Below are 23,428 nucleotides of genomic sequence, written 5' to 3'. Positions count from 1 at the left end.
CGTGAGAATTTTTATTTTATTGTTTTATTTTTATTATTTCCCTTCTACGTGACTTTACCGAAAGAACCAAGAATATGATATTCTGAAACTTGGTCATTTGTCCCTCCCCCATACCACCCCCCCCCCAATCATTACCCATTATTGGGCCGTTGTCACCCGTTTCTGTCACAAATCGAGCTGCTTGTATCGGTCTTATCTGCGAGAGATGTGTGTTGGAGAGCTGCCGGGGTCCTGGGAGCCAAGAGCCATCGTGGCTGTCACGATGTTTGAGACCCACCAGACGTGACGACATCTTCAATCCCAGGTTGGCTATGTTCCATGTCGCGAGCATAATAACGGCATCTTTCAAATGTAATATTTGTTTTCCTCATTCACCGACGTTATAAGTGAGTTGTTGGCAAAGCTTCGTGGAGGCGACATGGTGGCGAGATGTTAACTACCTCGCCTGGTATACATGAGGTCGCCTGTTCGATCCCGAACCTGATGCCTGTTTTTATTTTTGAGTTTGTATATGTCTCTTTCTGCGTGGTCGCGTGGATTTTTCTCCAGGTCCTCCGGTTTTTCCCTCCACATTTAGAATCAATATGCGTTCAGAGCATTTGGCTGATATCAATTTCCAATTGCTGAAGCAATTCGTTGTGCTATAATTTGTGGCCAGGTTGCTCCCGAGAAAGAGCAAAATAGCTCAGTGGGCCGTACCTGTTAAAATAAAAAAGTTTTGTCAAGAGGATCCAGAGAAAAATCAACACGACCACAGGGAGAACATGCAAACTCCCAATGTACAGGTGTCAAGGTCGGAATCGAACCCACGACCTTCTATATACCAGGCGAGATAGTTCACATTTCGCCACCGTGGAACCCCCTACAATTATCAAGCACTGGTCTTCCATGAATAAACAGCAGAAATGGCTCAAATGCATGAGCCAGGTCATGATTTTCAATCCCCTCGTCAATGCACTACCGCCTGAGGGCCTCCCCATGCCGTGCTGCGGTCGTGGGGAAGCTCTTGACTGGCCTTTGCGGTCCTAGTGAATGTGGGTTGGTAAATGGGGAGTGGACCAGGGCCAGTTCAGATTACCACTCGCCAGGGATGTTAGCCGTGCACCGGAATTAAACTCACGTCGCCAAGTTCCACAGCGCAGTGGTGTAGCAATAAAAGCGGACTGTGACGGAATCACCGATCTTGCTGATTGTAGCCAATCAAAATGAAGGGATTGTGTCCCATCATTTCTCTTTCCACGGATCGATTGGAAATGAATCGACGAAGCCATTAACCGGAAATTTACGATTAACCCGGTAGTGTTGATGTTTGATTATTATGGAATCTATAAATTAATATCGATTAACGATCCACAATCCACATATGTCGGGTGAAATTCTCTGACTGGTGATTTTATCACTTTATTACAGCGCTACCTCTCCACGCCAACATCCACTTAAGTATTATTCCTAGGTATTCACAAATAAAAATAATACTCTTTAAAATAAGTTGAGTGAACTTTTTTGTTTGTATGCAGAATTATTTATATGTAGCGGCCATAGCCGGCATCGTTTACTGTGATGAATGCATTATTGTTACAATAGTGCCCCAATTATGACTTCTTGTAATTCGAAGCCATTCATCACTTGTGGCTTATGTTTTTTGTACTTAAAACATAGTCGCTGCATCCTAAATGCATGTATTTATGAAAATACGAAGAACGTATTTGTGATTCAATTGCTCTTGAGTAGGATACATTTTGTTGGAAGAATTACAGCATGCATTTCTATCTTGGCAATTTTCGAGTAATCTGTTTGAATAAATTACACGCATTCAAGTTTTAAAAGGTGAATTGAAATCCCAATGGTTAAAATAAATGTTGGAACCTGTCGTGCATAAAGTGAAAATGATGAGAGGCCATCTCTATAATGTTACGGAAGAGATAACTGGTGCTGGAACGGTACCATCTTAATACATTGATATTCATGCATTGCACTTCATAGCTGGCTCCAACCTCAAAGGTAAACGCGTTGCTTGAATTGCAGAAAAAAGGTAGTATCTTCTAAACTCAACAAAGTACATTATGAACAGAAGCAACGGTGCCGTTGAACAGTTTTGACCCAGCCACAAAAACAACGGATCCCGACATCTGTCTGATAGCTAAAGAGGAATGGAAAAAAATAATTATTTTATTTCATCTTCCCGAGGTCACCTCTGTTGTCGGTAGAAGAGACTTTCGCAAGAGCCAGCTTGGTTTGCGCGGCTTTTTGGGAAACATGTGTCGGGCCTGCCTTTTGATTTTTTGAAGGCGACGTGACCTCAATCATGAGCCCGGCTCAGGGCTTGCGCCCTTTTTTTCAGCTTGGCAGTCAACAGAAAAGCTGCGGGATTTCTCGCCAAATTGTCCGCACCGTGACACGAGCGGGGTGGCAGCAGGGTCCGGTCAAAAAAGGTTCTGAGAATGCAATATGAGGACCATGTCCACTCGCGCCCTCTGAGCAGGATGCTGTCTTCGCTCTCATCCATGTATTATTAACAATTGGTATCACTGCATCGGTGTGCAAGTACAGCGTTGATGACATTGGAATATTGTTAGCGTCTTCAGCTGCGCGTTTTAGACCGTCAGTAAAATGCGTGCATCTCCGAGGGGCGTTGAACTTGTATCGTGATAACTTATCCAATATCCCTGAAAAAGAAATGAAATGAATTAAATCACGACGTTTCGATTGCAACACAAGCAATCATCGTCAGGTGGGAAAACCACAGCAAAATTGTGTTATTGTATTTTATACCTCCGTGACTTTACCGAAATAATCCCTGCAGTCACGATAACTTCAAATCTAGATTGATCCCTGAAAAAGATTTGTAAAATAATTATAATCATAAACTGAAAAGCTGCGCTGGCAAATCACGGAGAGATGCACGTTTGGGACAGAAAGAGGAACACACGGACGAGAGAACAGACACAGGTTGATTGCATGGTACAAGAATAACGAGTTGGAGGACATGTTTCGAGAAGGGATCATGGCCGATGCTCAATAATAACGAGTGGAGTGACATCGCGCTGCGTGCAAGAGTTCCATCCGCGGCGAGCGGCGCGTAGCGTGGCAATCAGCTCACGTTGCAAGTACTTGCAGCTGCATTGCTGCATGGCACGATCGTGATAGTTGTCAGCGCTTTGGCAGGGGCATTCATCCAGCAGTGGATTGACCATGGCGAACAATGATTAAATATCTGCTTTGTAATTGCACGTGTGTGCGGGCGTGTGCGCAAAGCACCACGATATTTATCATAATTAGTAGCTCGTTAAGGAATATGTCAGCTCATGGCAGCACCCGACTCCTTATTAACATCATTATCATCATCATCATCGCAGCGCAGTCACAGTGGGTCTCGTGAAAGCGTGTCGAGGCGACGCTGTTTAAGTCACACTGAGCCCAGGGGCTGCTGCGTGCATAGACGGCTGCATGTGCTTCCCCAGTTTGGTGCGAGAGCACACACACACCTGTATCTCCATCGATGCGGAGGTTGAGTGAGTGAATTCACGTCAGTGTCGAAAGGTTTGCAAGCAATTTCTACCCACCCCCCCCGCCCCCCCGTTTTGTTTTCACAATCGCTCAGCACAGGTCCACAAGGCACCGACCAACACGCCCAGCGGTCAGCAACAGACGGCGCCGTTTGAGTTGCAATGCACAAGAGATCATAATATCATTGCTTTGTTGAATGTGAGCCAAGGTTGTAAGAACATGGGGGGGGAGAAAACAAAGAGACAATGGGAGAGAATTCTGAAGTCGGACTTGTTCGACGGAATTGGTGGACAGAGTTAAGCGTTGTGACCTGCAGTGTGGTGGTGGTGGTTGAGCAGTGTGGTGGTGGTGGTGGTGGTGGTTGAACAGTGTGGTGGTTGAGTGGTGAAGGTGAGTGAGTTGCTGTGACCTGCAGTGTGGTGGTGGTTGTTGAACACAGCGTGGTGGTTGAGTGGTGAAGGTGAGTGAGTTGCTGTGATCTGCAGTGTGGTGGTGGTGGTTGAACACAGTGTGGTGGTTGAGTGGTGAAGGTGAGTGAGTTGCTGGGACCTGCAGTGTGGTTGTTGTTGGACACCGTGTGGTGGCTGAGTGGTATAGGTGAGTGAGTTTTTGTGACCTGCAGTGTGGTGGTGGTGGTTGAACAGTGGTGGGTGAGACTAAACAATCAGTCTGGTAGACTGGGTCCTCAGCACGGGTGGAGGAATCAATGAGTGAATCATCACGGTTTCAGGTTGAGATTCGATTAAATCATGTTGTAACCTTGTGAATCGAGTGCTTCTAGTAGCAATTGCGTTTATTTGAAAGAAAATTTTATTTTTTACGTACAGGAATCAGAGTAAAGTCATTCATCGATGCATCGTTGCATACCGAGTGAGCCACCAAGCTTCTGAGCACATATTCATCTGTAGGAGGAAATGCAGCCAGTTGCTTTTGTTATCTGTGGAGCAGAGATCGAGTTGGTCTCCATTTGGATGTACTTTTGTTCGAGCAGCGTGATAACCTGAAACACGTGCTTAGAACGAACACGGCATTTGACATACACCCAAAGTATTTAAACTTTAGTAACATATATATGGTTAGTTCATGAAGCCTGTCTTCGCCTGGCAAACGTTTTCAATAGATATAATAATTAACCTGATATGATTCTTTTAAGCTTTTTTTAATCTACAATCAGACACGAACAACTACAAAAAAAATATTTTTTTTCCACAAAAAATAATTGGCGATTTGATTCAACTTGTTATATTTAAAGACGCATCCATCGAAAAAGCTCAATTGAAAGATTCCGCTCGTTTTTTTCATCAGAAAGAACAAAAATGTATGAACTTAATACTCTATGATGGCAAGCTCCAATCAAAAGATAACAATCGGTTTTACCTTTTCTGGCAATAAAACAGGAGTTGTGTTAAGATGTTCAAACATCAAATAGAAATCTCTGGCAAGCAATCATGTCTGCAATAACCGCACGCTGCTCTCTTATACTTTTTCAAATACTAATATATAATAGCCCAGCTCTGTGACTCTGTCATTGTGGATTAACGCGGCACAGATTGCTTGCAGTGCGTCACGTGATCGCGAGCAAGCAGCCGTGTGAATGAGAGTGAGGCAGAGCCGTGCTCTGTCCACTGCTGCCCTGAGGGAGAGCCGCACTATCTCCACTGCTGCCGTGAGGGAGCCAGACGCGCTCTCTCCACTGCTGGCCTGGATGAAGGCCCACCGCACAATCCTAAGGATTTACTTGACCAGTCTGTTGGGGGCCGCCGCACGTCATGAAATGCGTATGTTTTCGTTTAAAACCGCTTGAATCAGAAATTAATCTCAGAAACAATAAAAGATAAAGCAATGGTTCTCTGTTTAATTGTATTTGCTGTTTAACGCTCTATCAAACGAAAAAAATCGCAATCTTATATTTTGAATGCTATCTGAATGACACTCGCAAATATGTGTATGGGGCACATGAAATCGAGATTTGGGGGCCTTACAATGAAAAATCTCGAATTATTCGGATTTTTTCTGCTGTTTGTGTCGTAAAAACTACCTATGTACCACATTTCAGCTGTATACCTTGTCGGGAAGTACCCTAGAGGCTTTTGAGACATACAGATCAAGGTCTTTATTTATATAGATAACATTTCTTACAAACTAAAAACACATTGTTAAGGAACACAATGGGTAAAAAAACCTTGCTTCCATTTGTCCGCACACAAAATCTACTAACGTGTTCGTCTATTGGCCTATCTTCCAATGTAATCCAGCAGCATTTTGTATATACGAGAAAACTCTGGACCAGTTTTGACCTGAACCTCAACAGCAGGCTCTTACTTGTTCAGCAAATGCTACTGGGCTGGGCTGCCAGATGTTACTGGCAAGAGGACCTCCTTTCATTATCACATGTCCTGCTGAGCAGAAGCCAACGCTTGGCTTATCAGAATCAGAATCACAATGTAAATTTATTCTGGAGGAATCCGATGGCCTATGGAGCTCTTTTTTCACAAATGTCCAGTAGGGGTTGCTCAGAACGTTACAACAGCAAAACAATACAAACGCACGATAGGAGTGCAAAGTATAAGAGAGGTAACGTACAAATAAAACGAATCAATGTTTATTTTACCAGGTATAGCCCACCGAGCTATTCCAAACGCGACGGCTAAATAATACTGATCTCACCCATTCGCCACACTCACTTGTTTTTTGAGTCAGAATGCTCCAGGCATTTTCTTCTTTGGCTCAGGGGACCAAGGCAGTGAGTGAGCAGCCGAGGCGTCGGTGGGTTAAACCACAGCGGGGAGAAAAATGCTGTCATAGCCTTGGCCCACCCCCCGAAACCTCTTCCCCACGCCCTGTGACCTTTTGGAATTGCCCAATTTTAATTCAAAATTACCTGGCTTGCGACCCGCCGGCATACAAGGCAGAGTGTGGGTCTGCGGGTCAGGTGATGTGAATTCAAATTTGGACGAAACCGTGAAATCAAGGAGGTGTCTGGCGCCCAATGCTGCACATGACAGTTTAACCCCAAGACGGGCTGCAGTGCAGCCAAGACCCCCGTTGCAACGTGTGCATGTACAGTACGTTTAACTTGTTTCGGGAGGCTACGCACGGTGCGAAAGAAGTCCAACATACATACATGCATGGGCAACCGTGCAAATCGTAGCTGCGAGGGAAGAACAAACGTGCCACAGGACGCTGTGCGCGGAGAGCAGTATGCTAACCACAGCACCACCCCTCCAATCCAATCCAGTTAGCATCTAGATAATAACAGCCGTGACATTTGTTGTAACCATGAGACAGCTTCGCATGCAGGGGGAAGTTGGAGAGTTATTTACATCTGAAATGAGAAGTGTCATCACGAGAGAGTTTTAAATCAATACGTATGCACTTATATAATCCACTGTCCATCACGGGGGTTGTCTGACCATACTTCACCACGCCGGTCAGTGCAAGTGGGTGATCGAGGTGGCATCCAGAACCGGTTCAGATATCACTGCCACTCAGGTCGCCGCGCTCGGCGACCAGTGTACGCACCACAGCACCGCCACTCCAACCCAAGCCAGTTAGTATGAGTGGAACATCAATTAAAAGGCGAAGTGACGGTCTAGGTTTTATTCAGTGAACAACCAACGAAATTTCGATTTCAAGCTTTCGTGACTGCAGGGATTCATCTTCTTGGTTCTTTCGGTAAAGTCACGTAGAAGGGAAATAATAAAATAATAAAAATAAAACATAATAAAATTATTCTCACGACGTTTCGGCCACAATGCAAGCAGCCGTCCTCAGGTGAAGAACGGAGCCGTCCTCAGGTGAAGAACAGGTCTGTCTTTCCGACAGACCTGTTCTTCACCTGAGGGCGGCTGCTTGCGTTGTGACCGAAACGTCGTGAGAATTATTTTATTATGTTTTATTTTTATTATTTTATTATTTCCCTTCTACGTGACTTTACCGAAAGAACCAAGAAGATGAACCAACGCGATGCTATTTGGATGCATTGAGCGTTTCATGCAGCTGCGTCTCAAGTCCCTGTAAACAACAGTGGGACATCTCTGGGACCGGATGAATATGTACATATATATCTATTGTACATGGAGTAGAAACCTACGTCTATTTTATATCTGAGCCACTTTGTGGATGGAAGTCGGTGGTGGGTGGGTAATTGCGACCGAGGAGATGAGGTTCGCTGAGCTTGGGCTTGAGCAAGGGGCCAGCGAGTCAGCGCGACAAGAAGCGGGACGGAGAGATGCCCACACACTTTAACGACGCAATGCGTTCCCGGATACCCCGTCGTAAATCGGACCACTATCTCTCCATAGCAGAAACAGTGGAAACGCATCACTTGCCAGCCGTTTTTAGCGAGGGCTTTTAATTGGTAAAAGTCCACGCGCAAAAAGAAAGATACTGGAGAATAACAAAAGCTCCACGCCAAGTCACATCGGGAACCAGACGCGACTCTGTGCAAATGTGTTCCTGAGTCGTGTCGGAAGGTGCGTCATAAATGGAGTTTCCGGGTCGCTACGTAAACGTCGTAAATGCGGATCGCAGTAAAACGAACCATCGTAAACCGGATACCGCCTGTATTCTGGAAGAGCATTTCGTGTCAAACGACACGAAAAACAAAAACACCTTCAAAGACCTGCAGCCACGGTCTGCTTTGGGCGGTGTGGGCGGGGGCACCATTTATGTGGGTCACTTGCGGATGCCACAGCAGCTCAACAACTCCACGCTCTGTGCGTGTGCGGCCTGATTATTAGAGCGGAGATGAAATGGGGGTTGAAACTGGAAGGTCCTAAAATTCAAAGGCAGCACGGGACGCTTAGGAGGCAGCCACGTCTCCTATCACCGGTACATCTCGCAAGAATTCACGCGGATGGGGCATTTCCTCCGAGGCTTTTGCTGTAATTTTCAGCTGTCAGAGCAAGCCCAATGGAAACCATTTCGGTTCTATTTTTATCCACTGTCCTTCAAGCTGTTGCATTCCAATGAGAATTAATATGGGTACAATGCAACAACCCGACTCCCCTAAGAGTGGGTGGTTTTCGGACCATCAATCACAGATACCGTTTGTCTCTCGACGCAATGCGATAAAAAAAACTGAATTGTGATCAACAAACACGCCGTCCTTTAGTAAAGTGAGCTCAAGTAAATGTGTGTAAATGTGATGACCGAGATGTCATCGATGCTCACTCCCCTGTTCGAATGCGCTGCGGTCGGAGCTGTTGAGAGCGTCGTTTGAACATCGTGCCATCAATGCAGACCCGCAGAAAGGATGACAATTTTATTTGTTACAATTTTGTGAACGATCTGACTTTTTTGCTGCAATAATAATTAACAGGCAGCATTTACTCCGAAACATAATAATAGAAAAAGTATTTTCTCTCTCTGAACTCATCGATGTGCAGGGTTTAGCATAACGTAAAATAATAAATAGTAATGGTGATGGTGGCAGATTAATTTAACGTGCCTTTGTTTCTGTGAATTGTGAAAGTGATAAAGATGTTTGTGGAAACGTTGTTTTTCTTTCAAGAATTGTCACTGCGCGATCCCTCAATTGCCATTTGATGGCAGATTAGGGAGACCGATACATCAATCAAAGTGTGACTGGATATTATTGCTCATGGTTGAAATGTCTTGTTTAGAAAAGATCAAATGCTATTTAGGGATAGAGAATACACTTTTCTTGCGTGAAATTCTGTGCTGCCCTGGTGGAACGACATCGTTCCGATTTTTAAACGCAAAAAATGCTAAATTTACTCTGTTCGCAAAACACTTCGCCGATTAACTCGTGTATAATTTCGCTAAGACTCTAGCAACGTATGTCAAACAAATTAACTTATGTTAATTTATGTTCACTTATGTTAATTTGGTTCACTTGTGGTTATTTTTGCACGAAAAAAGGTTAAACGTATATTGGTCTAACCATCGAACTAAGACAGTCAATGCTTCGTGTCCTTTCAAATGTGCTTTTGCGGCCGTCTGGAACGCTCTTCCGATATTAGAAAGCAACTGGAGCTATGCACTTTTAAATCTAGATTGAAAACGTATTTCTTTAAACCTACGCGTTTGTGTTTAGTTTGTTGTCCTTCACCTGCACCTCCAATTAGCACAGTTGACTCAGTACGATGTGAAATACGTTCAAAATACATACAAAAATCTGATTAAAATAGATTCCCCATGTATGTATTTGTATTGGAAAGCAGCGGTGTGGCGGTTAGCACTGCACAGCACGATGAATGCAGGAATATGGCTTTGAGTTTCATCCACAGCTGACAACACATTCCTGCAGAGGGAGCTGGTAGGAACGTTGGGTTGCTCGGTCAACGGCCAGGGTCAACGGCGGCGTGGTGTATTCCGCAAATATGCCCGACTGTGAGGGCGGGCACAAGCCGGCGTGAGTAGGTTAAACGTTGAGTTTTATAAGGGCACCACGGGGAGACCAGCCCCTCCCCACCCAGCCCCACCCCTCCCACCCCCCACCCAGCCCCACCCAGCCCCTCCCCACCCTCTCCTCCCCACCCTCTCCTCCCCACCCAGCCCTACCCCTCCCACCCCCCACCCAGCCCCACCCTCCCCACCCAGCCCCTCCCCACCCTCCCCTCCCCACCCAGCCTCACCCTCCCCACCCAGCCTCTCCCCACCCTCCCCACCCAGCCCCTCCCCACCCTCCCCACCCAGCCCATCCCTACCCTCCCTACCCAGCCCCACCCTCCCCTCCCCACCCAGCCCCTTTCTCCCTACCCAGCGCCTCCCTGCACGACGGATACAATAATCCCCTGTGGGCTGGTGCTACCAGGAGGTTCCTACCAGTATTAAGTTATATCTGAACCAGTCCTGATCTAACCCCTCCCCTTCACCAACTGTGAAGTATGCCATTGACAACCACCACGACCATCACAGGAGCCGTTCATCCAGCAGTGGATTGATAAAGGGGCTGTAATGATTTATTTTACACAATACCATACTTTACACAACGACGAGCTTGTAAAGTCACCTTGTGCATTGTTTTGGCAAGAAATTTCTGAACAAAAGTTTCCTATGGTTCATCCAGCAGTGCACTGAGAAAGGGTGAACGTATTTTTGTTACGATAAATGTATCCCTGTGTGTAAGCATATGCATTCGTGTATACACGTATACGCATCGATGGCACATATATATCACATATATATCACATGATCTAACTTCAAATGATATGTTGCATTAATAATAGTGGAATCACAATATGCAGTTCCCTTATATTCTGACAGAATATATGATTTACCGTTCATCGAGATGGATTAATAACCCTTCCAAAAATACTAAAGCAGCTAATAAATGGTTTCTTGACTTGGGAAAGTCGAATTGAGTCACGGCTCGATTTTGTGGTGTGAATATTGACCCGAGCTCCCAAGAATCTCAGCAGTCAACGCAATCACCACTGCCCACAACGGGTTCGCTTAGACTCCATGGCTCGTTTGGCACAGCGGTAGCGCAGCCCAGCTGCAGCACGGCACGGTGGTAGTGGTGCACAGCGGTAACGCAGCCCAGCTATAGTGTGGCACGGTGGTAGTGGTGCACAGTTGTAGTGGTGAACAGCATAGCGCAGCCCAGCTGTAGTGTGGCACGGTGGTAGTGGTGCACAGTTGTAGTGGTGCACAGCATAGCGCAGCCCAGCTATAGTGTGGCACGGTGGTAGTGGTGCACAGCGGTAGCGCAGCCCAGCTATAGTGTGGCACGGTGGTAGTGGTGCACAGCGGTAGCGCAGCCCAGCTGTAGTGTGGCACGGTGGTAGTGGTGCACAGTTGTAGTGGTGCACAGCATAGCGCAGCCCAGCTGTAGTGTGGCACGGTGGTAGTGGTGCACAGCATAGCGCAGCCCAGCTATAGTGTGGCACGGTGGTAGTGGTGCACAGTTGTAGTGGTGCACAGCATAGCGCAGCCCAGCTGTAGTGCGGCACGGTGGTAGTGGTGCACAGCATAGCGCAGCCCAGCTATAGTGTGGCACGGTGGTAGTGGTGCACAGTTGTAGTGGTGCACAGCATAGCGCAGCCCAGCTGTAGTGCGGCACGGTGGTAGTGGTGCACAGCATAGCGCAGCCCAGCTGTAGTGCGGCACGGTGGTAGTGGTGCACAGTTGTAGTGGTGCACAGCATAGCGCAGCCCAGCTGTAGTGCGGCACGGTGGTAGCGCGTTTGAAACGAGCGGCGGCCTGATCAAGACAGTGGCGTGCGTATCAACCAGAATGCACGACGCACGCCGCCCACTCCACGGTGAGCGTTATAGATCCCGTTGCGTCATTCACAGGCCGAGGAACTCCCGTGTGTCGGTGTCACGGTCCAAATTTTGCCAAATTGGAAAATTACCCCGCAAAATAAATCGAACGGGATCACACATAGCGATCATCGGCCCCTGATGCCAGACCATTGCCCCCCAGGTCACTCTTGCAAATGAGACTATTTACCGGTCCCTTGAGTTCTTTACTAGTTGATTAAAATACAACTGAAACATTTCCGCTGAAGCAAGTAGTAGGTTACATCTGTCCAAGTGGCCTTGTGATCAGAGTGCATGAGTCGCAGTCGCAGGAAGTGTACGAGTTCAAATTCTGGTCGAATGTTGAGTCTGTACATCTTGGTACTAAAATAGGTAGCGATTAGACAGGGCGACGATTCGAATCTAACACAACGCTTCAATTGAGACGACGTTGAGTATTAATTTCCAGGAAGGCAGAATACAAAATCCTGGAATTCAGACCGTCTGACTTCTTGTCAAATTCGATTGTGACAATTGTTCTGTAACTTACTGGTGAGTCGAAGCATTTCAAGGCACGACGATTTGATCTACTTGGGTGTGTCGAGGGGTTGTAGTGACACAATTTTTGGCCAGATCAGTAAGTGGCCTAACCAACAAAAACATCGACGATGAATCCTCACCTTTGCCTGTGACAACATACGTGTTAAATTGAAGCAATACGTTGATATTCTTGGTTCTTTCGGTAAAGTCACGTAGAAGGAAAATAATAAAATAATATTATTTCCCTTCTACGTGACTTTACCGAAAGAACCAACACGTAGAAGGAAAATAATAAAATAATATTATTTCCCTTCTACGTGACTTTACCGAAAGAACCAACAATATGAATCCCTGCAGTCACGAAAGCTTTAAATCATTAAGTTGATGTATTCCTATAATAATCACAACATAAATATGAAATAAAATGACAGGGCACGAACAGAACATGAGGCGTCCAAATGAACGTTTGTTTACCTGAATTAAATGCACACGATAGGTACAGCAAATGTACGGGAACTCCTCTACTTACGAACATTCCACTTACACAATTTCAGAGATACGAACAAACCTGTTCTTATGTCCAGTTGTCTGTTTGGACCGAGAGTCGTAAGTTCAACCGCCGTGCAATAGATGGTGGTGATGGCATCTACATCTGCAGAACGTGAAGAACCAGTGGCATCTACGTCTACAGGAGATTACACGACGTTTAAAGCCATTCCCCGTGTTTAATGTACATGCCGTACAACATATTTGAAATCGACAGGAGTAAAGTTGGACTTCCGAACAAGTCGACTTACGAACAGACCTCTGGAACCTAACTCGCTCGTAACTAGAGGAGTCATTGTATAGAGCTTCAAAAGTGCTAGTGCACGTGTGCACACAACCTGTTTAGAGTGCTCGGCTTAATTAGTTTTAGAATGGTGTTCCGGTCGGAGGTTTTTTATTTTGATTTACTTAAGTCGCCAAAAATATGTCTTATTGTCCACGCATGTTGGCCAAACATTTTACAAATAAGTTTGGAAAATGGTCTCGTGTGAAGAAAGATTACTTTGTTGTAAAAACAAGGAAGATACATTATACATTTTATATATATACAATCACATATACATGGGAAATTAATGAGTATTTGCTCAAGGGGGGGATATATATTCTGGGAGATCATTCATTGTATATTTATACATTCTCTGAAACAGTCTTTGGGTATGAGGGAATGCAGGACCCATCACCAATGGGTCCCACGTGGTTCTCCAATGAAGTTAGGAAGGAAAAAAAACATCTGCATAAAGAATGGGCAACAAGAATATTGACTTCCCTGGAAATAAATTTCGCAATAATTCATCCCTTTTCACTTTTTCGCTGGCTCAAGCATACTCGAGGCTGCTTGCGCAAGATTCAAAAGGAGGGCATGGACATTATAAATGTAAAGGACAAAATGTTGCTTCAGAAAAAATTATAAACACTGTTTTTTATATTTCTGGTGACAGCTGGCATGTGAAAATAATATAACAAATAATAATGTATCATCCTCTTGAGGGATGCACTCTGATTTTTTTTTTTATGCCGGTAATTGTTTTGTATTTTGTACATCGTATCAGATTTTGTTCCTATGGGTGTTCGTTGACTTATGGTGGCCTGGATTTTTATTCATCTGTTTCATTATTTGTCCTGATTTTTCTTTCAGGCATTTTGACATTTAGGCTCTTCCGCTTCCGTGCGGAAGCATGAAGGGGTTATGGCTGCACGTTCTGTTCAGCCATTAAACTTTCATGAGCACAAGATTTGAAAAAAAATTATCCGAACATCTCTGTTTGGATTCCGGGTAGATTCAAGCAGTCGTGCGCATCAAACATTAATGACTCATATCAACCGCAAGTGAGCAATTTAAATTGTGCCTACAGACGTCTTGCGCAGCTACGCCTTGGAACGATCCCTCGACTGAATGAATATGAAGAACGTTTTAGGAACTCCGGTTGTGCTCACAGAATGCCACGTATTGTTTTCTTCGCGCCTGTCTCAAATGTGTTTTAAATACCTTTCTCACGCGAACGATCATGCTCATCACACACACGACTTGTAAAGAGTTCACATACAATATGTGAGTACGTGTATTTTTATTTAAAAAAAAACTCAATAGGAGGGCATAATCACACTTCACTGCACCACACGCTATCTTACACATTATGTGTTTTGTGGTAAATGCAACATTTGATCTTCGCAAACGTTTGACCGACGTACGACGTCAAACTTGCTGCACGTGCAATGCCACTGCATCTGCTGTACATTTAACCATGAAAATATGGAAGGCAACCATCATGACCCAAAATGCATGACGAGGCCTTACTCCAGCAGAAGGAATGACAAATAGCTGAAGGGAATATTTATTTATATTTAATCAACAACTAAACAATGCGAATTCAACCCCGACGAAGCTTGGAGAGCAGAAGGGAGTTCAAAATAGTTCATAAATCCAACACATCGTGAAAGACGCAACGCAAAATATCCCTGGGTTTGATCTTCCACGAAGCTCATATGGTCGACACCAAATCGAATTGGCATAAACCATGACAGATGCGGATACCTGATGAACAAATGGAAAATTCTAAAATTCTCCAGTGTGTTGCTGTGTTCATCCAGGACAGAGCGTACCACTTATACTGGTAGAAACCGCTTGGTTACACCAGCCCACAGGGGATTATTGTGTCCGACGTGCAGGGAGGGGCTGGGTGGGGAGGGAGGGGCTGGGTGGGGAGGGGAGGGTGAGGAGGGGCTGAGTGGGGAGGGTGGGGAAGGGCTGGGTGGGGAGGGTGGGGAGGGGCTGGGTGGGGAGGGTGGGGCCGGGTGGGGGGTGGGAGGGGTGGGGCTGGGTGGGGAGGGGCTGGTCACCCCGTGGTGCCCTTACAAAACTCAACGTTTAACCTACTCACGCCGGCTTGTGCCCGCCCTCACAGTCGGGCATATTTGCGGAATACACTACGCCGCCGTTGACCCTAGCCATTGACCGAGCAACCCAACGTTCCTACCAGCTCCCTCCGCAGGAATGTGTCATCGACGCCATGCCCGATTTGTAAATGCAAAGAAGAAATACCAGTGATAGACTTCACTGCTCTTGACACGGTTAACTGGCTTGACCACCTTCAATGTGAACTTGTAGTTGTGCATCTTCATCAGCCATATGAAAGAAGATTATTATTAGTATTACACATCTCTACATTTCCATCAAATTTCACTCCACACAACGGCAACCACGACTGCTAAAGTTTTCAAAAGAGTGTTGATCTTCAGCGGTTACTCTAAACCATACCGCATTTAAATGTGATGAAGTGCATGATGTTGATGACGACGACGAAGACGACGTTGACCACCGATGCAAGCATCGTCGAGACCAATGAGCAATTTCTGGAACGCAATGGCACGACTTTAACTCATCAACAGATGGAATAGAACGAAGGCGATAATTCTGGCCAGGTCAGCGTCTCATTGACCTGCCCTAGGATATTTATTTTTTTTAATCTGAGACCACCTGCAGTTAACAACACCTGCTGTCCCAGAATAAATAACCGGAGGTGATTGATATGCGGTTGGTTGGTTAGCGCAGATACATTTTAAATGCATTCGCGGCATAACGCCCGCACAGCCGCGCCGTACAAATGAGACGCTTTCATGTCCCTTTCCAGGGAGTTCGTTTCTCCTAGCACAAGGTCATCAGCCTCGCTTGTTATGAATGCAGCCGTCGCCACTTGGGAGAGAATTTTTGATGAGACCACTCACCTTCTGTATAATTGTCCCAGTTGTGCACCAACTAATAAGAACAGATACAATTTTTTTTTAATATATATCTCTCTTCGTGTGAAAATATATATTTGGAAAGATATGGAAAAAAAAAATAGGGCACGTGAAATGTGGGCGTTTGAGCGCATTATTGTGAGCAATTATTAAATGAGCAAACCTATGAGATGTTAAAATACTAAACAGACGATATATGGGTATTCAGACTCAGTGAGGCTTTTCTGGTGAAACAAACATCATCATACAATAATGAATCAAATGCGTTATATATACATTCCATTTATATACATTTGAAATACTAGTGTCATATTTAAAAATTACAATAGACTTATGTGAATGCCATTCATTCTATATATATATCAATACAATCAGTGAACAAAAATATGAAAGAAGAAATATTATCGTGAAACCATAATTCTGCAAAGAGCAATGCAATTATGAATTGGTCGGCGATTACAATTCAAATGGAGCAACGCGGAATAATGAATGGCTGTGTGGCACCATCGCAGTCACATTGACTTCACGGGGGATTGTAAACCCCTCGTCAGGATTGTGCATGCACAGTTCCAGCACAGCCAAATGTGTAATTGCACCGCTGGATGAGGGCCTATCAATGCGTCGTGCGCCGCAAGGGGCGATTGAGCGCACGTCATCAAGCTCGTCAGTGCAGGGTGGTGAAAGTTTGGGTGGTGGGGCGGATGGAGTCCAGAACCTTTTTTTTTATTTTGCCTCACTCACCTCTGCTGCTGAATCAACTACGCCTATGGTTTGTATGAACTTTGGCCATGATCTAGAGACGACGAACAAAACAATCAATAACACTGGAAATGTGGAATGTTCATTCACCCCCCCCCCCCCCCCAAAGAAAAGAACACTTGAAGTTATTGTTTTATCTCGATTGGGCATTCATCCTCAACGGCACGGAGCCGCACTGCTGCAGAGAGGCTTCCCAATTGATTCCTCGTGTCACGATTTGATGGCAGTGTGCGCGCACCACAATACAATCATGTAAGAAAGACCGAAGATTGTTTTTTTTAAAAATCAAACGAGCGCTCTCTACACAACATTGTTTGGCAACATTGCCAAGCTGGAGCATGAACACAACTCCTTGGCACGTGCCGTGACGGGTACTGCAAGGTCCGACCATGTCCGACGAGTGCTCGCTGAGCTGCATTGGCCACCGGTTGCGGAACGATGACGCCAAAAGGCGCACATCTGGTCCAACACCTTGTGAGACTAGTCTCTGAGAAAAGCTGTCTCGGGTGTGGCCTGATCAATTTCAAGGACAGTGCGTACATTATCAGAGTTGTGTTTTTTGTTTGCATTCCGACCGCAGGTATTGTGGTCAATGCAAACATGACTCCTTGTAAAAAAAAAGGTGTCAGTTTTGTTGCCAGATGAAAGGGTAAAAAACAACTATCATATTTTGCTACTGGCAAAGGAGGTTCCAATGGTATATTCACCACTGTTATAGGTCATCAACGGGTTACAAACTTAGGCCGCCCAGTCCGTAACGCAGTGTGCTGATTGCGACACGACTGCGTCACACACACACGCACAAACATAATTATTTACATCAATCAGCGCTCTCTCAGGCACGCGAGTTGCGAATTGTATAACAAGATTGAAGTGCTTGGAGAATACGGCAAACACATTTTCATTTGAATGGAGCAGATTGGTCAACATTGATGGGTTGCAAGGAATTGTGTGGTGAGGCATCCTGACCTCTTGGAACGTGCTCGAGAAAAGTACGAGTAAGCCGTAACGCGAAACAAAACTCAAACTCCTTGAGGCTCACGCACACAGATCCTCGCGAGCTGATAATTACGATCTTGGCATCTCATCGCCAGCTGAGAGTTCGCATGGCAACGGTGCAGCAACAGCACCCTCCGTTTCCACGATCGCGATTCTGAGAGCGTCGGCCAGGCTGCCCACTTTCTCGCCGCGGCGAAAACGATGACAGTAAACTTTCAGCGGAGGAAGTTGAAAATCCGCCAGCGTTTGTTTTACTGAAGGGAAATGCGTGCGCGGCTGCTACATTTTCAACGGCCGAGAGGGAGAGGAGGAGGAGGAGGGATGGATGTGTGTCTAGTGTGGGCTGAAGATGAACAAGAGACAGGGGCCCAATGCACTTCATAATCCAGCCAAGCCAGGATCTAATCCAAGCTTCATGATTTCTCTTGCCGTGCCAGCCAGGGTAATCAGAGACGATTGCTTAGAGTGCAAGCGTGCACTAAGAAGGAATTGGCCTCGTGCCTTTTCAGCAGCAGCGGAACCCACAGAGGGTGAATTCAAATGTGGAGCTCTGTCATAGTGCTTTATCCCACACACTCTCCCCGCCCCAGGGTGCATTTACACATTTTAATTAGAACTGGTCATTTGTAGGCATTCCAGTTTATGCGCGCACACACACACAGACAAAATATCCCTCGTGTAGCCTTTAAATTACTCTTGGGGAAAGTCCTCTTAGCGAACACCTATTCGGACCAGCAACGCATTACTCACTCCACCTCCGTACACACCGCATCAGGTAGTCATTTGAGGCTGAGTCGACCTCGTGGAGGCCCAGGACAGGTTCCAGATAATCGTCACGGGTGTTGTTGGCCGCGAACGAGAATCGAACTCGGAACGCCGGGTTCACAGTGCAGAGCGCTCACCACTACACAACAGCTCCCCACACATACGTGGACACGCACGCGTGCGTTTACATACAAAGACGCATAAACAAAGTGTGCCCCATTGCTACAGCAAATCCATTACTGTTGGGACAAGAGCTGCTGTTTGCGACGCCTATTCGAGCCTGCATGGCGCATGGGAGGGTGGAGTGGCCAAGCCTCATGCCGAGCTGCCTTTGTCTTCCCCATTGCGGATGGTGAATGCAGCACCCATTCATGTGCAAACTGAACGTAAATATTTAGATTTTGAAATTCAGCAAATTAAACATGCCATGATTCGCTCGCCCAGCAATTCGATGTAATAGTCGATTGTTATTGGTTGTCCTGTCCTTACCATGTCATTGATTTATGACGATTCATTTTGATGAATCCGTACAGTTTTGTTCATTCCGTGAGCCAATTAGCTGACATTGCTTATCGTGTCATATCATAAATAATTATAATTGTACACACATTGTCTTATGCATGATTTGATTTGTGTATAATGCCTGTAAGAATAAACTTGCAAAAGGTGCATTGATGAACTCATGCATGGCTGCACATCTAACTACGTATCGCTTAGCAGTTGGAAGCCAGATCACTGGAATTGTAATGCAGTGCATTAACTGTATGGCTGCTACCTCTGCACATACGCGAAAAAAATCAATAGGGAATATTCCCTAATTGAGAGTCTCGGATTCAAAACTGAAACCCGTGGGTCCAAGGTTGGGGTTGGGGCCAGGAGCCACAGGGTCAAGCCGAGGCCAAGACTGGGAGGGAGCCTTTGAGTTTGAGGCCAGTCGCAAGGGCAGTCAAGGCCAGATTCCCCGGACACGCTGGCTGATTCGACACGGTGAGCAAAGCTCGTGTGTGTTGCGCTTACGAAAACTGCCAACACTTTTGGAAGAAACAAAAAAAATCCGATAAATTACATATAATTAACTTACTCATAATTACATTTTTGAAAAACAATTCGAATAAAATATCAGTTTTTTTTTAGTTAAAAGTAGCAGCAGTCAGTCAATATTTAGACATTGTATTCAATTTGTGATGAGGATGATGATGATACGTTTTACTCGTAGCCGGCTTGAAGCATGGTATCCTCTGACAGCAGAAATCCGAGGCAATGTGACCTGAGGCCTGGGTCAAGGTTGAGAGGCGAGGAGATGCCCCAGAGCCAGCCATGAGGCCAAGAAATGGTTTCATAAACTCAAGCATGATCATAATTAGGCTTAGAGACCGCAGGAGCCAGTGTAGTGTATTCAGCGTCATGCCCAACATGCCTCGATCTTCACACGGTGATAATATCAATGCACTGCATCAGTTACTCAGATTTCAAACCAACGGAGGCCTACGACACCTGCCCCCGATGCTAATGGCGAGGAATACAACCTAAGATTACTGCGCCCACCACTAAACACCAAACACGCGTCTCCAAAAAAAAATACAGGAAAAGCTCATGGAACCGCTTTCTCATGTAAATTAATTTCGAAATAAATAATAAAATATCTCACAATTACATTTGTAAAGTGTCCTTCTCATCACCGGGCCGCTATAATTAGCAATAATGATTACCTTTGGGGCACACGCGTCTGATTGAATGGAATTCTGGCTTCTGGCTTTATTACAATCACGTGACCCGCGTCAGCTGACTCTGGTCCCATCGTCATGGGAGATTGCAATTGGCCGCTGGAGGTGAATGGGGGGGGGGTAGGAATACGAATTAGGGAAGGAGATAGCCCCGAGTGTTTTTGATGTGCACGAGATGTGACACTATTGAAAATAAAATGCATCAAATCTCTTCTGCTCTTAAATCGCGTTTTATTTCCCCGTGGCAGCCCGAATCCTGGGTTTAGTGCCAGCATAACTACAGAAATCGTCCTACGGCAACAGCATTGCACGGCATTTAACAAGCTGTGGATAGAAAATGACCGACGTGATGCGAGTGAGTGTTTTGCGGCTGAATGAAAACAAAAAAAGTTTTGCTGGCTTTTCGAGCGCATGCGCATGCGTGCTGCTTTGTTTGCACATCCGTGAGTGTGAGTGGCGGCGGCGGCGTGGTTGGCGTTCTAGCGACGACACGCTGACTCATCCGTTGATACCATTGGTACCTCATTTGCCAGTAAAAAATATGATTATTGGTTTTTAACCCTTTTATCTGGCAACAAAACTGACACCTTTTTTTACGAGGAGTCATGTTTGCATAGACCACAATACCTGCAGTCATAATGCAAAGAAAAAACACGCAACTCTGATAATGTATGCACTGTCCTTGAAGTTGATTGGTCCACACCCGAGACAGCTTTCCTTAGAGCCTAGTCTCACATGGGTTGGACCAGATGACGCCTTTAGTGTAAAAAAACAATTATCATCCGTTGATGTCAGTACTCACGCTCGCAATACGCCACCTCGAATCGCATTTGCAAGGCTTGGTAATTGTCGCTTCACGCGTTGTGAAGTTTGCAACACAGTCGCGCCACGGTGTTACACATAAATCGCGACACTCAACAAAATATGGGCCCTTGAATCTAAATCGCGACAAGCAGAACCGGCCCTCGACCTTTGGGGGCCCTAAGCAAAATTTGGTTGGAGGCCCCTTTGATGTATGATTGTTTTCACCCACTCGCTATCAGTGACTCTACGGGGCCCTCTGCTGGCCACGGGGCCCTTTGCAATTGCAAGGGTCGCTTAGTGGCTGGGCCGGCTCTGGCGACAAGAGTCAATCACTTGGAGGGATGTTGGCTGTCAATCGTGGTGGGCAAGCTGCCCGTTGGTTCTGGCTACCTGGGTTCAACTGCTGCCTGTGACGTACCCATGCTCACCTTCTTTCGCACCGTACGTAGCCAACCGTGCTACTCAGAGGTGCGACATTGTACATCGGAGAGCAAGTGACATCACAAACCTTGCATTCGGAACTCACAGCGGTTTCTTGAAATGTGTTTCTTTATATTCTTGGTTCTTTCGGTAAAGTCACGTAGAAGGAAAATAATAAAATAATACAAACATTAAACAATAAAAATTATCACGACGTTTCGATTGCAACACAATCAATTATCATCAGGTGTGAAATCCACAGCAAGAAAATGTCACACCTGATGATGATTGCTTGTGTTGCAGTCGAAACGTCGTGGGAATTTTTATTGTTTTATATGTTTAATATTTTATTATTTTCTTTCTACGTGATTTTACCGAAAGAACCAAGAATATGAATTCCTGCAGTCACGAAAGCTTTAAATCAAAATATGTGTTTCTTTTTTTTCGATTTAAAGCTTTCGTGACTGCAGGGATTCATCTTCTTGGTTCTTTCGGTAAAGTCACGTAGAAGGGAAATAATAAAATAATAAAAATAAAACATAATAAAATAAAATTGTATTTTATTATGTTTTATTTTCATTATTTAAATATAAAACATAATAAAATACAATTGTATTATTATTATTTAAATATAAAACATAATAAAATACAATTGTAATACAATTGTATTTTATAATGTTTGATTTTTATTATTTTATTATTTCCCTTCTACGTGACTTTACCGAAAGAACCAAGAAGATGTGTTTCTTTGTTTAAGTGTGCTCAACGTCGCCACATGGAAACAACTCTGTGCGCTTGCTCATAGCAATTGTCCCAAGCGTGTACTCATGGAGTCATTGTCTAGCCGTGCAGGCGACTGAACCGTCTTTAAACGAGGACAGTGTTGTACTCGGTGGGGGTAAAGAGACAGCGACAAAACTCGATACTGTTAAATTGCGGCAGTCATAGTTAGCACAGCGGTAGAGGGGACGAGTTGACAGAAATTGTGGAGAAGTTTGATTTATTTTTAGTGTCCCCGGAAGTCAAACCTACACTTTTAGGGTACAAAAGTTCTTCAGAGGACAGCTGTGCGGGTGGCATTGATGCTCTCCAACCATTCCAAGTAAAAAATAAATGAAAATAGTTCAAATTGACGCTCCAACCAAAGAACATGGAGATTTAAACGGTGACCGGATGTCTGCATAAATTAATAAACATCTGCATGGGGTGTCAAAACAGACGACAACAACATAATGCGTAACGTAATTTGATATCGGAGCAAGCGATGGGAGAGGAGAACGTCTAATCGATTTTGCAGGCTGCGTGGAGATAATGAATCCATTTTTTTTTAGAAATGAGTTTGTTTTTAGGTAGAACTTCTTTAGCACCGTACATAGCCAATCGTGCTAATCGGAGGTGCAGTTGGAGGATGACATACTCAGCACAACAAATCATGTCTAAGGAAACAAGTTTTCAATCTAGATTTAAAAGTGCATAGCTCCAGTGGCTTCCTAATTACGGAAGGAAGAGCGTTCCAGACGGCCACAGAAGAGCATCTGAAAGCGCGCGATGCAGTGACCGTCTTTGTTCGATGGTTAAAACGTTTGTTATTTGTGCTGGAGCACCGCTGCCACCACAGCATTAGCACATAATTAGTTTATTTTACAGGAGTCGGACAAGGTTATACGCTTTCACCAAGGCTGTATATATACTGAATAGATATACTGAATCGCCATACACATTGCAAATATATCCGAGATACAATCGTGTTTAGCTCACAGAATGCAACAAAAACAATAGCAACAGGAAAAACTGCTTCGCTTTAATTCGCATATATTTCATGGACTTGTTTCTGCACTCAGATGCAAAAAAACAATTTGATTAAACTGTGGAAAAAGTATCGCCGTTCATTGTAAAATATTTCAGCGCAAACTA

At 45.0% G+C, this 23,428-nt stretch overlaps 1 long non-coding RNA gene across 1 annotated transcript in view; it reads left to right on the top strand.

Moving 5' to 3' along the window:
* The first annotated feature begins 222 nt into the window (after positions 1-222).
* LOC144946271 (uncharacterized) overlaps positions 223-23,428 on the top strand; it is a 43,421-nt gene continuing 20,215 nt past the window's right edge. The window contains exon 1 of the long non-coding RNA XR_013639793.1: positions 223-304. This is a non-coding gene — a long non-coding RNA (uncharacterized LOC144946271). The remainder of the gene's footprint in view (positions 305-23,428) is intronic.

The sequence above is a fragment of the Lampetra fluviatilis genome, chromosome 40, assembly GCF_964198595.1.
Source record: "Lampetra fluviatilis chromosome 40, kcLamFluv1.1, whole genome shotgun sequence".
NCBI classification, from domain to species: Eukaryota; Metazoa; Chordata; class Hyperoartia; order Petromyzontiformes; family Petromyzontidae; genus Lampetra; species Lampetra fluviatilis.
The sequence above is the reverse complement of the archived record's forward strand: the minus strand, read 5'-3'. Positions and strand labels throughout refer to the sequence as shown.